This window comes from Cydia fagiglandana, chromosome 21 (genome assembly GCF_963556715.1).
Source record: "Cydia fagiglandana chromosome 21, ilCydFagi1.1, whole genome shotgun sequence".
NCBI classification, from domain to species: Eukaryota; Metazoa; Arthropoda; class Insecta; order Lepidoptera; family Tortricidae; genus Cydia; species Cydia fagiglandana.
In genome coordinates, this window is record NC_085952.1 from 5,817,408 (window position 1) to 5,834,300 (window position 16,893).

The window sequence follows — 16,893 nt, forward strand, 5'->3', positions numbered from 1 at the left end:
TAACATGCGTTTGTACGGGACAGCCCGTGGAATTGCTCCTTTTGCTGAATCATTTTGTTGGTATGGCTTTTTACCTACATCGTATAAACATACAGAACCCTCGATTATATGTGGTCCGACAAGTACTAGGCCCGTTTTTAGGTATTTAACATTTTTATAAATCACTTTATACTAGATAAAATCAGGTTAACAAGTAAAATAGTCAAGGTAAATCACCTGCTAGTTAACGGAATGCGAGTAGGCGGCGTTGTAGGATTTACTACCAATTCCATTGGCATTTTACGATCACTGTTTTGCTGCTTATTATGATCTCATATGATAATGAGGCGTCAGGATATAAATTATGATAAATAGGTAAAAAAAATAGGTAGGTTTAAAAAAAGACCTATGACTAAACCTGACCCAAAATGAGTCATAAGTGGAAACCGCCTTTTAAAGTAATCCAAAAACGTATACTAGTAGATCTTAATTTTAATTTTAAAATCTAGATATCAGTGCACCGAACTCATTCAAATCAAATTTAAAATAAGACATATTTTTACGTTTCGGGATACTAATAGTCCTTCCAAATTAAATTCAATCCGGAATAAGTACGTAGAAATTTGTTTTATAATGTAAAAATTATAATTAACTAGCATGAGGCGTTAAAATTAGCGCCATCTCTCATGATCTATACGAACTAATCAAGAGCGAATGGTGCCCAACTCGCTCTCGCTTCACATTTTAAGTAATTCGACCACTAACCGCTAGGTGTCGCTATGGTTATGGTGAAACTATTATTAAGATTTTGGATTTAAAAACAATATTTTGGCTTAGTAGGCTACGATCCGTACTCTTGTGCCATACTCGTACGTACCTATGTCTTAAAACCTAAGTACCTATAGAAGTATAGACCGACAAGAAATTGTAGAAAATTATTGAGGGCGCCACTTTCGACGTAACCGTCACAATTTTTGACGTAAAATGTTTAAACATGGCAATAATGGCATGGAATTTTTTTAGTTCCATTTTATTCTATTTCTACGATTTTATGTCGCACTATAGCTTCATACATACGTGTATCTGAAAAATTACGTTTTCTCAGGGGTCAGTCTATCCGGTAGTCTTTAAACTAGGTACACTGCCCAATTCGAACTTTAAGATACGTCAATTAATAGATCCAGGAACGATATGGATTACATGTATCAGTGTCCTATCCAATTTCGTGGTCCAATGTGCATTACGTCTCATTCTCTCATTAAGCTAAATCTTTGAAAAAAATATTATTTCAGTTTTTCAATCTTGTGAGACGCAAATACACATTGGACTAGGTAAAAAAATGTTTGGTTCTAGTCTAGGCTTCATTAAATTAAATTGAATCATCTTTCCTCTCCTGGTTTATGTTTATACCTACTGAGAATTGTATAAGGGGCAAATACTTATGGAGGAGGAAAATAAAAATAACAGACTTAAAACTATTTGCATCAGATAGGACCAAATGGGGGGAAAGAGGGTAGGCCTTTGCCCAGCAGTGGGACACTCCTATAGGCTAAAAAAACTTGCTTTAAGCAAATTGTTCAAAGAAGCATTATATTTAAAACTAGTCCCTAAAGTCCCTAATAAAGGCACTAAAGAAGACCTTAGAAGAACAGCTGCGTTATTATATCATTTGTAACCGCAATTTTTATCTAATTAAGGCAGTCAAGAAACTTAGACACCACACACAACCAAACGGCAGAAAAAACACCAAAACACGTGCAAGAAATTTATAAAACCCACATCTGCGAAATCGGGCTTTTTATGAGAATTTCTTTTGATATGCTGGTAAAAAACAGGGGCCCTTGTGTTTTTTACAATTCACATATCGGATGATTTTGGTACGCGACGTTTGATACAGCGGGTGTGTTTTTATGAAATTGTATTATGTATTTGCTTAATTGTACTTCATACTTGAATGTTAGGTAAGTATTCATCTATTTTGTCGGCCTCGGTCATTAGGCTGACTAGGTAAGCCTAACAGCCGCAACTCTAATGTTACTTCAGTTTTAGATAAAACAGATGCAGTGTTTCTTATTAATGAATTTATATCGTTTTTAAGAGACCTACGTAAACAATAACCAAACGCCAAAGACAGCAAGATTCTACGGTAGGTACATTTATCAACCAAGTATGACACCAGTTAGTTCAAATCTTTCTACTTAGTGCAAAATTTATTATTTCTTTAGATAGAATTCTTAGGTACACAACTTCTACACTCATTAGAGGAACCCAAAAGTTTAATAACTGATTTTGAAATTACTTTAGGCGCTGTAATCTAGTAAAATTAAACTTTTTTTTGCGTTCCTCTAAGTTTGTCCATTTAAGGAGAGATTCACACGGGAACTCGCAAATGCACAAATCTTTTGCGAATCTCTAGGGATTGTAGGGAGGAAACTCAAGTTTAGTAAAAGTCAAGATCAGGGTTAAATAATGATTACCATCGCTCTCTGAGATATTTTTTTAGAACAACCAGTTTAAGATTAATCTGCAATCACCACTAGTCATTAAGGATCTTGGGGTCATCGTTTAAACTGGTTCTATTAAAGATACTTGGCATACGATAGAAATAACATTGATTAACTAGCATAAAAACGTTACGCTTAACCTTCGCAAAGATCACAGGTCAAGTACTAGAAAAAATACGCTAGAAAAACGCACGTGCGTTATTGCTATCGGAAAAATGTCGTATGTCATTTAAACTCTAGGGAATTTTTAACATTATTATTGAAGATTTGTGACAGAGTTTTATTCTTAAATATCAATCTTATAGCTAGTCAGTAATTAAGTCTTTGATGCCAAAAAAGTGGTGCAATATGTAATGGTTGTAATCAGGACTTTGAGACTATCACGTTAAGATTTAAAATCAAACGGATGGAGCCATGTGTAATCAAATTGTCTAAAGCCGGCCCTTAGCCTATCATGAGCATGACACTACCGAACACAAGAAGTATGCAGAGTTCAATAACTCTATGTTTTTTTTTATTGTGGAGTAATTACTCGTAGCATATTATTTTGTTGGAGTTCTTATGTTGTCGCTATGTCGACAGGCAGTTGGGTTCGAGTGCTTACTTACATGTTTTTTTTTTAATTTAATGTAGTTAAGTTTACCTATGTTCCATATGCGTATGTAAATTCCTTATCAATTCAGTAACTACCTACATGTCCTACATGTATAAACAAATCCAAAAAAAAAACTTCTGTTGTTTTGTTATATTCTTACCTGTAGATTTTTCATTAAACAGCCAGATAATGGTAATTGGGAAATTTTAAATAATAAACATATACTTAAAACATAAAAATAAAAACTAAACTATGTAAATAATTAAAAAACTTGTTTTATGTAAGCAGCTAGCGAAAACATTGTAGGTACATATGTTCTTCAACTAACTTCAGGTATCTTTTAATTCAACATTTTAGTTTACACTCCAGAAAAAAGTATCAACACTTACAAAAACTTAAACGTAACTCCGAAAACCTTATCAAGTCTCGTGTCGTGAAGTGAACGCTAATCCACCTGTATCCACATTTCTAGCTCAGGTAAGCGAAACTTTTTTTTAGAATCACCTTAATTATCCGCCGCGAGATCGCGGTTTTTTGCAGCATGCCCTTCCGCGCCATTTGGCTGTTTTACTTGGACTATAAATAATGTAATATCTGTGAAAGAAATGGATTAAAAGGTTAGTTTATTGGTTGTTTTGTAATTGAGTTTGGATGGACAGAGGATACAAATTGATCTAGCTAAGATGGTTATGGTCATCACCTGCCAATATCTATAGATTGGCTGGTAAAAAAATTGTAATTAGTAACTCTTACATATAAAGTTATTCTGGGTAAGATATGTATATATAAAAGGCATTTCACAATATTAAAACTCATAACTATCTAATTTCCCGGCCCCAGAACAAGTTTTATGAAAAGTCACATCAGTGACTTCATGTTTTCGATCATGCTAATAAACCGTCGACTTTACATGCTAGCAAATCTAGAAAACTTGAGCACTGTCCACATATTTACATCACTGGCCGCCAAGAAAACACGCAAACCATAAACAATTGCCGCATTTGTTTTTTTTTTTATAAAAAGTAAAATCGTCATCGCAGCTGACTGGCACGAGCGCGCGCACGAGCCATACGCATCCGTCTTAATTGTTGCATGTCGAAAAATAAAAAAGCGGGATAAAAAGTGAATTTGGCAAGGAAGGTAAAAAGACAGGAAGAGCGAGCGCTGTGGCCACTTCCGCGGTTTCTGTGACGGCGGTAGTTTAGTGTGGATCTTGCCTTTATTTGAATTAAAAGTCTTGCCTGCCTTCTTATTAGTAATTTCTTTGTATTAGCTCGGATATCAATTAATCAATTTCTTACTTTTGATTTTATATGTATATAGGTGGCTTTTGATTTGTTAAATTGATGCCGGTTTTTAAAAATGTCAAATAGAAGTATTGCTAATACTGTTTATCTTTCATTTTGTATTGTTATCTACTTATCTATCTATCTGAGGTAAACTAAATTTAAATTTGATTGTGAATTTTATAAATATACTGTCGTACTGTGGCTGTAGTCAAAAAGGGTACAAATCCCGCGCAGCTCACATGAAAAAGGGTAAAGTTCCATATGACATTTGTACCCCTTTTCACCAGAGCTGCGGGAGACTTGTAAAATGTAACAATATCTTTATTATTTGAAAAAACTCTGCTTGAAATCGAATCTAATAAAATTCGCTTCCAATTCAATGACTTATCCATGATATTCTCGTAATGGCATAGGGCAAAGCACTTTTTTCTTAATTTGATCAGCAATTGTTGGGATGTTGGGACCACGCCTTGCTCTCACAAAAAGGAAAATTCAAAAAACATGACACGTGCTCAGACTCTCGTTTTTTACGGAAACGTACCATTAGAAAGGTTTATTTTTTAGATCTGTAATTAATTTTGCGATTCGCAGCATGTGGTTAATAGTGGAGTGTGTTGGCAGATGAATATATGTTGCTTTGCCTCAGCGAAAGTGCCTAAGTAAAAAAAACACCGGAACTCTATGGTAAAAATCCTCAAAGCACACAGCGGGTGAATGATAAAAACGCGCAGTATTAAACTCATATAGTTAATTATAAGTAATACAATGGATAATAATGTCGCTGTAATTTGTTGTCGCTACTGTACTTATAGTAGGTACTCGGCAATATGAGTACATTTAGCCAAAACTTATTATTGACAATTTTTTCATTTCTTCCTTGTTAAATTTTTCTGTTATGTCAAGTCAAAGCTTAAGGTGTTCACTATAGCCGGACTTCCCCTACATTTTTTTAATTTTCCGCCCTTTTTACTGACTGGGGAGGCTTGCCAAACCATACCTACACCTATTGCAAAATCTTATAGCAGTCAGAAAGGTAAGGTTCTTATGGCGACAGAATTTTATACCATTACTTTGTGGTACGCTGTTTAGGATTATTTAAATGACAGTAACCTACAAATCTAAAACAAGACCAGACATTAAATAGTAAACACGCAAAATTAAATTAAAAAAACTGACTAATGCCGAAAGACCGCGGCAGACGGAAACGTGGCACATGCCGCGAATAAAAAAACCATCAAAATTGTCGATGGCAAACCATAGTTTAATTCAAACATTTTTTGCCTGTGCGCTTTTTAGCGATTTTTTGTGCGATCTGCATATACCTTTTTATACTGACCAGATGGCGTATGCATATGACATTTTTTTGTATAGTGCGATTTTTAGTAGTTTATCTCTAGTTTTTTGATGACAGATGTTTTGCATATTAACTGTGCCGAGCACCGAACAGATTTATTTAATTTCAAGCGATTGCATTTACTAATGTGTTTGCGTCTGGAATTTGAACTCGGGATTAATTACCCCTAACCAAATTCAAAACAAATGACTCTAGATTTCGGCCCAACTATAGACGGTCAAGCAAATCTTGTCTGTAGAAAAAGGCGCGAAATTCAAATTTTCTATGAGACGATATCGCGTCGCGCCTACATTTTTCAAATTTGCCGCCTTTTTCTACTGACAAGATCGGCTTGACCAACTATAGTCAGCATATTAACTCACATTATAGACGGGTCTAACGCGAATTATATTCAATTACCTTTATTTACCGACGTTTCGACACAGGTTTCACTGTGTCCACTGTTAGACCCGTCTATAATGTGAGTTAATATGTATTTAAAACGCGAAAGTTTAAAATATTATATAGTCAGCAATTAGACCAACATAAAAAACAAAAACTAGACACGATTAAACGAAAACTAGCGCAATGACCTAGCCTACCGGCCCTATTCGAACTTTAAGATACGTCAGCTAATAGATCTTGAAACGATATGGATTAGATATGTCAGTGTCAAATGTGACGTTTCTTCAAAGAAAAATGTCACTTTTGACACTGACATATCTAATCCATATCGTTTCAAGATCTATTAGCTGACGTATCTTGAAGTTCGAATAGGGCAGTGAGTCTAATGTATGTGTAATTTTATTCCTCTTAACTTATTCGGGCGCTACCTGTTTTTGAATTTGTTTCCTTTGCGGTGATGCAATAAGAATATTTACTTACTGCTATTGACATAGATATCTAGGGACTGGCCTTACGGGCAATAATAATGAGGCATGACAGGGGCCAGTACAGCGGTGTGACACCGCTACAACGCGATTGGTTGATGAGTTCGCATCACGCGCGCAATTGGTTGATGAGTTCGCATCAAGCGCGCTATTGGTCGCAACTAGCTGCGTTAGACTGCACGATTGGCTCGAATTCGCTGAAGTAGTACCATTTTTAGTGCCCGTAAGGCCAGTCTTTAGATATATACGTCAATGTATTAACATAGATATCTACTTACTGCACTTATGTTTAAGTTTATGAGATGTTAGAGACTTAATAAAGTACTTTGGTACGCGTGTTAACTCGTCTTAATACTTAATAGTCCTCCAATCACGTACCACCCGCACATCTAAACGGTATTTAGGAAACCGATCATTCCACCCAATCAGACATTCTCGGAAACTTAGGCTTCATGCGTTTAATAAAATAAAATATAATTGCCATTCAAAAACAAATAATTCGTGGCCCCGCGGCGAAGGGCACTATCAAAAGCTTTTCGATTTGAATAAATCAATCCTTATAGAAATGCATCCTTATACAGGTTGTCTTCTGGCTGTCAGTTTCACGCGGCCATTTTTGAAACGTTTTCCTAAAAAAAATGTACATTTCATGAATGTCTTCAAAATATTGACTTCTTGGGCTCATTTTACTCAGAATCATTTGTACATTCACGCTGCTTACATGAAAAAATGTGTCCCATTTTGGAAAACGTTCTTTTGTGACTTTAACGGGCTATTTCCAGTAATAGTTACCAACATACCACCAAACCGAGTTGGTGGTTTTCTTGGGATTAGTTGCCGAGCGGACCCCAGGCTCCCATGTGCCGTAGCAAAAATGCCGCGACAACGCGAGGAAAATGATAATGAATACCTACACATAAACAGGGGGAGGTAACTGGCATGGTCTTAATAATAATAAAATAATATAAGTACACAGGCGTCATTTTGACTACAGTTTATAAGTAATTACAATCTGTATCTTTAGGTATTTAAATAAAAGTAAACAAACAATTTGAACATTTTCGGGTAGTTATAACATTTGTTTTCTTCTACCCTTAACTGGCTTAAGGAGCCAAATGAGGGTAGATTTTGTTTACTTTTATTTAAATTCATAAAGATCTACAGACATTTATATTATATATATATATATATTATTAATTTAATCATACTGCCCGATTTCTTTATTCTGAACAATAATATGATACGTCAATTAATAGATCCAGAAACGATATGGATCGATGTGTCAGTGTCAAATGTGACGTTTCTTCAAACAAAAACGTCACTTTTGACACTGACACATCTAGTCCATATCGTTTTATATATCTATTAATTGCCGTATCTTATAGTTCGAATCGGGCCGTTAGTCGGCATGCCGGCAAGGTCTAATTGTTTTTTTCGTAATGAGATCTTTACTTAGTAATATGCATAGTAAAAATACCTACAAAATAATACATACATTATATGCGTTTAATGCATAATTAAATTAACCATAAAGTCATTATAGACCTCGTGCGTAAACAAGTTAAATGCACAATTATTGGACTGATGCAATTAAAACTATTTTACTACTTTTTAAAAATGTCATAAAAATGTAGTTGATTAAGACATTTATTTATAGACTCCGACTTATATGTTATGTGCCTATCTTATCTCGGAAATCAAAACGTGATCAAAATGATAAAACATGATTCTAAGTACTTTTACTAGGTACCTATCTATATCTATACAATGCCGCCTCCTCTGTACTGGTACTGCTGGAGAGACGAAGTGCAAAAAGGCTTAACTTGGCACCGTCGATTGGACAGAAACGGCTTTGGACGGAGATGCATGGTCTTTGGCGTCGGAGGCCAAGATCCCCTTCGATCGTCGCGTCACAGCAGTAAAGTACAGCAGCAGTATGTAGTTTACATGGCAAATGTTATTTTCGCCACCCAGGAAGGAACATCTATGGAACAGCGAGGGAACAGCGGTGGGGAACGTGTCCTTTCGCCCATTGCATAAGGTACAAAACTTTCCTATGATAGGTAAAACATAGTTTATATTTTTATACTAAATGTAAGTACCTAATGTCGCTGGATATGTACGTAATTTTCACCGCCTGCAAAGAACATTGAAATGAGTGGGTCCATGATTTTCTGAGCGGACGGTAAAATTTACATTACAACTGATGAGTTCTCAATTTGAAATATTTCAAGAAAGACTCAAACCTTTCCATAAAATGTACAATATTACCAAAACTCTTCAACTGCATCGCTCACCCTGTATCGCACTTTTTCGTACCATTTTAGAGGTCGACTTTTTGAACAGTTTTTTCTTGCGCCGCCAATTATGCACATTTTTGCCGTCGCGGCCCTTTGCCAGCTCCTCTCATACTTAGCCGATGGATTCCATCAAATAAAAATCGGTGGAACCCTTTTTGCGTGACTTTTTGCCGGGATATTGATGAGAGCTCCAGATTTTGAAGGAATTCCGCGGAGGGCGGAGGGACGTATTTCTGTAGGTATGCGCCATACAAAAGCAAGCTAAGACTTGAGTATAGGTAGGTATAAACTATAGGTACCTACAGTCGTCGTATTTGTTATTACAAATCTCCGAAGGCGCACGATAAATAACTGAACTTAGAACTTTGCTTGACGTCCTTTAGGTTATATTAAATAGTATACATCCTATAATATTTTGACGACCGGTCTGGCCTAGCGGGTAGTGACTCTGCCTATGAAGCCGATGGTCCCGGGTTCGAATCCTGGTAAGGGCATTTATTTGTATGATGATACAGATATTTGTTCCTGAGTCATGGTTGTTTTCTATGTATTTAAGTATTTATATATTATATATATCGTTGTCTGAGTACCCACGACAAGCCTTCTTGAGCTTACTGTGGGGCTTAGTCAATTTGTGTAAAAATGTCCTATAATGTTTATTTATTTATTTATTTATATTTATTTATAATAAGCTTACAGAAATCTATTAGGCACTGAAGTGTCTTTGTTACGACATACTCAATATAAATGACATTGTGGATAAGCACTATATAAAAGTGACTTATTTGTAAATTGTAATAGAGTGAATTGTAGAAAAAACACACTCGAAAAAATATGTAAAGTTCCTAATATTTTTTTATGAGCTTATGGAAAGTAAATTGAGCAATTAACATCCAAACAACTCATCATCCAAATATAAATAACTACAAGATTTCCACATAATATTTCGCGGTAATAAAGTTAAAACGTGCAAATAAAATAAAACTCATCAAAACTATCATTTAATACGCAGCGCGCACGCGAACCACCAACCAGCATTCTTTTATTTTTGACTAAGAGTCAGGATAATTGTTAATTATTTCACTGTGCAGAGCCACCTGTGAGGACTTGTTTTGACAGGTGAAGTATTGTCAAGGATTCTAGTGGCAAGTGGTCAACTTGTTTGAATAGGGAGGATTTAGCCGGCGGTCGAATGTTGGGGTTGGTTATTGTTGGCTGTTGAGATTATGGTACGGGAAATTTTGGCACACACACCGCCATGTAATATTATTGTCAGATCGTGATAACAATTCGAAAATAAGTAAAATAACTATTATCTTTTTTTTATAGGCCAATTATGTACCCCAATTTTGAATTAATTTTTTTTTCTGAAATGGATCTAAAATCATAATCAGAACCGGGCTCCGGATGTCACAAGGTTGACAACACTTGATTATTGTAAAGTTATTTCAAGAAGTATTGTGTGATAAATTTTATAGATCAAGTTAGTGACGATTTTTCTTTCACGATTAGTCTTTTTGAGGATGAGTACCTAACATCTTGAATAATAAAATTCGGCTTTGTTTTATTTTTAAGGGAATTACGTAGGCACCCACTGTAGTTTTGTATTTCGTGTTTGTTTGCAAAAGGATTTAGTGCAATATTTGCACTTGTAGCGAATGCATTGTCGTGCTATTTCTATTTATCAATCGTGCCAAATAATGGGAAGGGTCTGAACACCCCTTTAGCGGATAAAACGATTGTGGCCGTTGACAACATCAACATAGCTTTATATCAACACACAGACAAAACATCCTCTAGACTGAGCATAGTCGCGCTACCCCCGCTGCCACGCATACGGTAATTTTACTCCATGTTCGAGTCGAAAGTGTGTTTGTGTGACGTCCGTGAACTCGTTCGTCGTTTGAACGGACCAATCCCGGCACGGGACTTCGCTCACCTCGTCCCGCGCACCCCCGCTTTTTTGGCAGCATCGGTTGCATGAAATAATTGCTCTAAACTCCGTGTAGAGGATTCCTAGTCTATGTAATCAACATCATGAATGTAATCCCCATGGCGGGTACCTCGCACAACGCATCAGCATTGCGATACAGCGAGGAAATGCCGCCAGCATCCTTGGTACAATGCCTCAAGGGCCTATTTTAGATTTAAGCCAGTTATTAATTTCGTTTAGTAGTACCATTGAGTATATATCTTGTATGTAAATAAACGATTTTTAATTTATCCCTATTAATATTAAGAATACCAAAGTATCTCTGTCTGTTTTGTTACCTCTTTATGCTTAAATCGCTGAACCGATTTAGATGAAATTTAGAATGGAGATAGCTTGAGGCCGTGGGATAGGAATAGGATTTTTTTTATCAACATTATTATCATTATACAGACGCAGTTGCGGGTAGAAGCTAGTAAATGGGCACATAGTAGCAAACACAAGGTTAAATATAAGAGAGTCGTATTTACTTTTTCAATAAAAAAATTGGTACCTATTTGTTATTATATTACTTATATGTTTTTAAGGCGGATTGTCGGCATAGATGAAACAATCGACTCCTTGATTATTAGAAACATTCGAGTACAATTTTTCTCAATTTGTTACAAGCAATGGTGGAAAGCTAAACTCAAAAATATCAATTTCTCTATCAATGTATTCAATGGCATCTGTCCCTAAAAAATAAAGGTGCAAACGTTTTGACATCAGTAAAAAGTGAATTTCTGCATTCACAGCCCCAAAGACAGCTTTTGCAGTTACCCTTTCACACCACACGCTGGAATCGGAGCCCGGGTGATCGGTCTTCAAACACAATAGTTAGAAAGAGCTCGTGCCATTTTTTCTTACGGAAGACAAGCGAAAGCAAATACATTTGTCAGCCACAAAAGGACTGGCACACTCCACTCAAGGAGCGATCGGGTTTCTTAAAAAAAAAGATAGCACATGCCGAAATCTGATTACACCATATTTACTAAAAGGGTTGATTGTATTGCAAAAACTATCGGAACGTATCGGGCCTTTTTGCGCCCGTTTTTTAGCAATTTAATTTCGGCAGATGTCCATAGAAAGGGTTTTGTGTTTTTTTCTAAAATGGCACGCATGTGTAAACAATAGGTTATGCATTGACTGTCAAATTTTGCTTGTTGGCTAAAGAGTTGTTTAACGGTATGATTAATTTTGAGCGGTAAATGAATTTTATTGTGTTTTTCGGGCTTTATGGTATACTGTCGAGTTTTTTCTTAATTATGAGATATACATTAATAACGGAAGAGGATACACGGTGGTTGCTGTGTTAGAAAATTGCAATTTTATCACTCCGTTTATCTAAAGCAGCGTTAGAAACAACAGATGTCTTCGGACCGGTGTATTACATAAAAGTACCACCTATGTAATTAGTAATTATTATAAAGAAATCTATCTCTTCCGTATGGTTTGACAAGTCATAGGTACCAATTAATGAAATACTTTTCATTAGGTTTATACAAATAAATATTCGAGAAACAGTGTAGATATAGAGAATATTAAGAAAAACTGTAGAGGAATATTGAGCCCAGATTTTTGACATTCTTCAACAAGAGACATTTAGGTTTCAAGACTGATAAAGAAATTTATTGATAGGTAAATGTAATTCCCAGAATCATTCCTAGGGTATGTAATAGTTTGACAGTTTATTTTTGAATGCAAAGATTTTGAAAGTTTTAGGTCCGAGTTTATAGATGCTAGGAAAAATCACATGACTATTTTAACCGACTCGACCAACAATAATTGAGAAATTCGGACGCTTTTGGTAAATCAGGGCTACCGCGAAAACCGGAATTCGCAAATTGCGGGTATCTTTCTCTTTTACTTTAATGAAGGCGTAATTAGTGTGACAAAGAAAGTTGCCCGCAATTTGCGAATTTCAATTTTCGTGGTAGTAGGCCAGTTAGTTAAAAGTGATCGGATCGGATCCAAAGGTCACAAGTTCGATTCTGGCCCGCAGCAGTGAATTTTCCTTTAATATAAAAATTTGGATCACCAAACTATAGGTTATAGTACTTACCTAAGTTTTTAATTGCTATCCTCATTCGGCCAGTACCCTAAGACAAGAGGTCTCTACGTGCTAATCACCGCCTTTGTCGGCTCCGCGGAGGGTGCTCCCTAAATGGGCCGTCGCCGGAGCCCTATTACGATGCGCGGCGTCATCGGGCTCCCAACTGGATTCAATTAACATTATTTTAGATCTAAACGGCCCGGTTGACCTGTGACATGTTCACGACAATTTTTAAATAAGTAAAGCCTGACCAGGAATATATAATCAGGGGCCATGTTGCGGAATTTCACTGGAATTATTTTTTTCAGGAGGAATAACAGCGTCCTCTTGACAATTAACATAATTACTCAGGCTTTAGGTAAATATATCTCTTAACTAATATTTATTCTATCTTTAGAGTAGGTACCTAAAGATGTACAAGATGCGGATAGTTAAAAAAATGGAAAAGTCCTTGGAAATTTCCGGAATACTTCATAGGAAATGAAGGAAACTCTCATTCTGGAAACGGCAAATTTCGATCCCAATACAAAAATATGAGAAGTTTCCGAATTATTTCGATGTGGAAATTTTACAATTACGGAGATTTTCCAATGGTATATCGGTATCAGAACCCCTAGTGCAAAGTTCATTCGATAGCGTGAGGAGCGTTCGCGTTTGCTTTATGTCTATTTTTATATGGGATTTACCAGCGTAAGTACCGAGAAGGACGTTTTGGAAACTCAAAATCCCATACATCCCTAAGTACGTCACGTCAAGCTATCGAATGAAATATACACTAGGTACTGTACTGTCTTTTACAACTAAGTATTATAATACATAAAACATATGTGACTTAGCTAAATACTTTCATATGCATAACAATGGATGCAATAAACAATCGTTAAGTTAACATAATTCTAAACTCAGTCAGTACTACCGGCTCCTATGTGTCCTTCATAAATACAGAAAACCGATTAAAAACTTTGTACTTTCGATGACCAGAACCAATAGACCGTTACCGTCAGAAACGTGTCCAAATCTCAACCTTAAAGCTGGGTAAATAAGGTCAGATTCGCCAAACTAAGGTTTGTTGAGAGGTCTTGAATTGCTGGTGGGCGCGTACTACGGTATGCGACGTAAATTTCATGACGTGCCTTGTAGGGAGATGAAAGGGAAACCCTGGATGGATCATGTTTTTGGCTGTGTCATATTGCCTTTGTACAGCCGGCTCCAGATTTAAAAATTGATAATCATGTACAATTAGTGATAGATTTAATTTGCAGAGTACCAGTCGAGAGGCCCACAGTCTAATATAATATAATAGTCTAATAATCTTACATTACATGCATTAATAAAAATAGGTGGATTTTTCGTGTCGCTTTTTGCATACCTTTACCTTTTACTTGTACAACTAAAACGCAAACGTCGTATAAAAACTTTCATATCACATACCTATCATAATCTAGCACATCTGTTTTTCATCTGAAAGTGATCAGGATTGCAATATCCTGATTCAAGCCATTGTGCGTCCGAATCTTTGTCTTAATATATTACTTCGTAAAGACGGGCACTAAGAAGTGGACCAGTTCGTCACACAAATCGCGTTTGTGCACATGTTCGCTCGGAATCATATGAACTCAAGAATCCGCTGCAAATTTATTGCATGACAGGTCACAATTTCAAAATGCCTGACTCACCGAATCCTCCACAACCCAGCCAGTCCATCACAAATCCGTCTGCGAATTCCCAAAAGGCGTTAACCTACCGTCCCTTTCGACCACTACCCCTAAAAGGCAAACCCCCACATTCCACCACACACGCATTTTTGGCTGATCCGATCTCCAGCCCGTAATGATTTAAGACAATAGGATTATTGTAACTTACTGCTTAAGCAGGCTGCTTTTTGTGAGCAAAAACTGTGGCTTTTTTGGGAATAAAGTGAATTGAAATGCTGGTTTTTTGTCATATTGAGTAGGTATTGCTTACGGAATAGTTTGAGTTGTGTTATATAAAAACTAAGTAGGTATACCTACATACGTGTTTTGAATTCTTATTTATTTATTTATTTATTTAAACTTTATTGCACAGTAAAAATTGTACAAAAGGCGAACTTAATGCCAGAAGGCATTCTCTACCAGTTAACCTTTGGGCCAAACAGAGAACAAGTAGTAAATAGGTGCAAGAAAAATTAAAAGTACGAAAAATTCACTACTACTTACTATTTACTAATTTTATTATACGATAAAAAATTAAAATTCTGTCATATGCTATATTATATGCTGAAATGTGGAAGTGAAATAACAGTGCATCAATAAAAAATTCAAAAATGCATTATTAACTAAGTAGTTAAAGAAGAAATAACGTGAAATACGTGTTTTCATATGACAGCCCTACATGAAAGGCAAAACATATTTATGTAAATGTATTTAATATATAATAAACAGAGTAAGTATCACCTATTTCTAAAACTTACTGTATTTCATTACTGTAAATGTACACAAATAAAGTATCATTATGATGCTGAAATAATGTTTAACCAATAGTACACCGTGCAATGTGCAAACAAGTATATTTAAATAGTTATAACTAACCTTTAGTAAGTCGTCAGTGATATTTGTACATCTCAATAAAAAAAAATGTAAACATACCTACTTAAATATGTTTTAGGTAGGTACTATAAATTACTTAGGTATACTTAAAGGAAACTCACCATTAAAAGCTGTTGCATAAAACATGTAGATGGCCAAAGCGTATGATTATTCCCGATTAGACGGTAATGCGAAGTACCGACGGTCGGAAAATGCGAGCACAGGTGAAGCACAGGTGTAAGACTGATTTTGACGAGACAACTGCCTACAGCGACATCTGTGGAGTAGATTTATTTTTCTAATATAGGTATATACTTGTATGCAACACACAATAAAAAGCCTTAAAATAGAAAATATTAACTAAAATTAAAAACTAAGCTTAAAAATAAACTATAAATAGAAAATTTGCCCCAAATCGTCGTCAATAGGAAGCGTGCCCAGAAGGCTGGCAGCATTGACACGTTGTATGGCGTGGACTATTTCGTCTTTTTTACCATAATATACAAAAACTTATTAATCTTATTATACAAATACAAAACATAAATGCATTTATTTCATTACTTTATTACAGCTGTTCTTAGGTATACTATAAGAGTTTGGTAGGTAATCATCTTAGGTATAAAGAGTAAGTAGGTAAGTAATTTATCTAAACATTATGCACCAAATTGAGTAAGTAATGAAAAAGGTGCGGGTACAGCTTGCTGGATTTAAATCCGCCCTTGGTCGGCTGGAATGGTATTATTGTTATTAGGTATATGTATTTATATTTTTTAATTTAAATAAACAGTTTATAATGCGTTTTTATTTCTAATCCTAAAAGAACTAGAAAAAAATGTTAATTATACCCAATCCGGTTCGAAGGACCAATATATTTGACCAAAATTTGGTTGTGTCTTGTGACTATCAATACTTACATTACTTACTCCATCTAAGTAGCTCCTAGGCTCCGAACAGTCCCAAATAATGGTTATTAACACGCTTTTATTAGGTCGACCTGTATGTAACTAACTAAGGCCTGATTCGAATTCAATCTGCCAAATTGAAAACCCTATTAATGGTACTGAAGCTAGCTGAATCAAGATTTGTTTTTCCATAATTTATTGAAAATTTGTTTAAAAATTGTTATTTATAAGTAAATTCATCATTTTCCATTTCTTCCCGCTCCTGTCGTTAGTTTTGTTGTATGCCCTCCATCATACATCCGACAGTGTTTTTTGACAGTTTCTTAGTTTGAGTCCTATCAAGAACAATGTTTATTTTGAAATATTATATTGCATATAGTTTTTGTTGTTTTAACGAACTAATTCCTTGGACACTCCACTCCATACCGTTCAATAGGTCAATACTGTGGGACTTTGTTGAATCAAGTTTTTTGGTCCGATTTCGAGGGTACTGGCTTAAGCATGCTGATTGC

General features: G+C 35.6%; 1 protein-coding gene across 1 annotated transcript in view; it reads right to left on the reverse strand.

Moving 5' to 3' along the window:
• LOC134675243 (transmembrane protein 216-like) overlaps positions 1-16,893 on the reverse strand; it is a 489,019-nt gene that overhangs the window by 158,564 nt on the left and 313,562 nt on the right. The gene's annotated exons all lie outside the window — the stretch shown is intronic.